This window comes from Lactuca sativa, chromosome 3 (genome assembly GCF_002870075.4).
Source record: "Lactuca sativa cultivar Salinas chromosome 3, Lsat_Salinas_v11, whole genome shotgun sequence".
Classification (NCBI taxonomy): Eukaryota; Viridiplantae; Streptophyta; class Magnoliopsida; order Asterales; family Asteraceae; genus Lactuca; species Lactuca sativa.
The window spans coordinates 3,578,154-3,581,271 of NC_056625.2; the positions used below are offsets into that span (position 1 = coordinate 3,578,154).

The following is a 3,118-nucleotide window of genomic DNA, read 5'->3' on the forward strand; positions in this document are numbered from 1 at the left end:
CACATTAGATGATCTCATGCATGTAAAACACATTAAACAATAAATAATGATGTGTTACTAAAAAAATAAATTCGAGCAACAAATCGAGAGTAATTGAGTATGGGTAAATATTTATAAGAAAGTTATATATACTACTCATTCCATCCAAAATTATTTTCTACATATAATATACACAAATATTAAAAGAAAACTAGGTTATAACCCGTGAAAATCACAGTCAATATTATTAAAAATATTATATAGACAAAAATAATTAATAACTGTAAAAAAAAAAGCATTAGATTCTCAATTGTAAATAATCATGAATTAATTTTTATAAGTATTGAAATGAAAAAATAACATTAAATTTGTGAGTTTAAATGGCTTATTATTAGTTCTAAATTTATCACCAAATAAAAAAGATAAGTTATGGAAACTTTAATTAGGACATGATTTTTTAATGAAACAATGATCTTTTTAACGTACAAAAGTTAAAACAATTCGTTTAATATATTTGAGATGGTAGCAATAAGATACAAATGGCTCATCATAACATACATGTGATGAAGCTATCCCTCTAATGGCCGAAAATCTTGCCCATTTTGCCACCTACCATTTTGCAATTATGAAACATCAAAAACCCAGCTAGCCTCCAATAAGAGTGGCACAATCTTATAAGGTTGCCTTGTTCTTACCAAAAGCAGGAGCTTCAATAGCATAAAGGACCCATATTATTCTAAAAGCAAATCATAATCTAAAAGACATAGCAGATACTCCACTCCAAACAGGAAAAAAAATGAATATAGCTTCCAAGGAGCTTTGACTCTTTAACATTTAACCTTCACCATCGGATCTTCCATAAGGCATAAAACAAACCAAGGTTATAACAATTTATTTTTTCAAATTATCTCTAATTAAAATGAAGAATGCCAAGGAACCAACTTCTCAAATATTTTGTTCAAAGCAAGTATAAAATTGAAGAAACATATAAAAAACACAAAAAGAACGAAAATTAACTCTATAATAACAACAGATTATAACATATTGATCAACCAAATTACAAGAAAAAGACAACAATTCAATTTGTCAACCATTACAAGAGAGCTTTCGACTATCTTCCTCTCTACATCAAAGAAACTATAGTTACACAAAAGAAGAACATAAATGATACACGATTTATTGTTGCAATTTCTATTAAAGCTAAAATTGCATTAAATTAATAAAAGGGTAAAGGAGACTCATATTCAAGATAAAATTGCATTAAAAATGGGTTTATCTATCAATTACATGAGCCATGAGCCATCAAGCAATGCAAATTCACATAGACATTAGCAAACATTTGGTTTGCAAATAAATAAAGCACTTCATGTCAAGAAACACCATAATTGGACATTAAATAAATAAAACACTTATATACACCATAAGTCAAATTAGGTTGTTACTTCTGATCCTAAACTGTTGTAGCATACAAACAACAAAACATATGTATAGTATACCCAAATATTTGGGTCAAAAATAAAAAGTTGGCTTTCTGATTAGAACTACATGTAGATAAGAAAACCTATGGCATGGTGCAATAACAAATCAATGATGGGGCATCAAAATAGTAAAAGATAGCATCTTCAAGATATCAAACCTTCGCATAGTAGAGATCTTTGACAGGGGTAAGATTAGACGGTTGATGGAAACACCAACAATGTCGGATTTTCGACAGCAGAGATGGTGGTAGCAGCTGGAAGGTGATTTCATTGCTATCTCTTGAGAAGTAGCAGAGTGGATGATGTTGATGACTTAGTGGTGGAGTAAATCTTCATTTCTGTTAAGAGAGAGAGAGAGAGAGAGAGAGAGAGAGAGAGAGAGAGAGAGAGAATAACATTAAAGAAAGAGAAGGGCAAAATTTTAATTTTAGGTTGGAAACGAATAATATCATTGTTGATTTTAGAGGAGATTTGACACATAAACAATTTAATAAATACTAATTCTTTAACAAAGTTCATTCAAACATCATATTTGCGAGAACACCGATTCATAATTACACCACCAATCCACATAAATCATTACATGTATAAGATGCTTCCAATGTCATGGACCAAAGTACATGTTACCTTTGATTGATAACTATTTCAAAAATCCACAAAATATATATGTAACCGACAAAAACCATATAAAGGAAGAAATATTCAAGTTCAGGCAGAAAGCATAACCAAACGTATAGTCACAGAGAAAAAAAAAAGCAAATTAATAAACAATTTTGCTTATCAATTAGGTAACAAAATCTATCGATTCATTCACAATTTTCATACCACTTAGCAATTTTGCACGAATACAAAAATATCTTATAAGAAAGCAAATAGCAATTAAATAAAATATCTAATACTCATTAGTTATATATTGATTATAATATGTATCAGTTGGATTACCTGATACAGAGATAAAAAAGAGAGGACAAATCATGATACATAGATTTAAAAAAAATAAGAGTATAAATCATTACGAGTTAATTCTTTGGTTTATATTTATCATAGCATATAGAAGGACAAAATCGTGTACCTAATAAGAACCTGATAATGAATCAATAAATATTTGAGAAATAGTAGAAACATGTTAGATTAAGACTCTTGCAACCTGTGCATTATTAACGGCTAACCTCATAAACTCAAACGTCTCCTCGTCTTCTTCAATATGTTCCCTTGTCGACTCAATTTGTTCTTCATTTTACCGCCTAGATTTACGTTAATGCTATATGCTTCTCGTTCTCATAGATATGTTCGCTTTCCAACAGAATCATGCTTATAATGGAATTACTACATATGCACTTGGGCATGCCCCTCTTGAATCTGTTGCCTTGTGTCGTTGCCCAAGCCGTCCATGCCTTGGGTCGGGCCTAGAAATTTAGCAACACTTAAATAAGTTGGGTTACTAATCAATAACAAAAACACAAATGGAATCACAAGGGTAAACTAAAAATCATCAATTCAAAGTAAGGAAACTTACGATTTACTGAATCACAAAATCAAATTTTAATTATCATATATGTGGTCATGGATTTGATCGTTATTTTGGACTCGATGTTTTTCCGTTCTCCTTTGCTTTTTTACTTATGGGATCGATGTTCTCTAATAGTCTAAGACTGAAAAAA

The 3,118-nt window shown here is 30.2% G+C and overlaps 1 long non-coding RNA gene across 3 annotated transcripts; it reads right to left on the reverse strand.

The window, feature by feature from the left end:
• Positions 1-402: 402 nt before the first annotated feature.
• LOC111877632 (uncharacterized) lies at positions 403-2,822 on the reverse strand. Of its 3 annotated transcripts, XR_008231173.1 has the most exons (3): positions 2,627-2,822; positions 1,616-1,795; positions 403-832 (listed from the first exon to the last, which is right to left on the reverse strand). It is a non-coding gene; the product is annotated as an uncharacterized LOC111877632 (long non-coding RNA). The 3 variants fall into 3 exon arrangements; XR_002845472.3 differs by lacking the exon at positions 2,627-2,822 and having other exon boundaries at positions 1,616-2,602; XR_006188941.2 differs by lacking the exon at positions 2,627-2,822 and having other exon boundaries at positions 403-1,102; positions 1,616-2,602.
• Between the last annotated feature and the right edge of the window lie 296 nt (positions 2,823-3,118).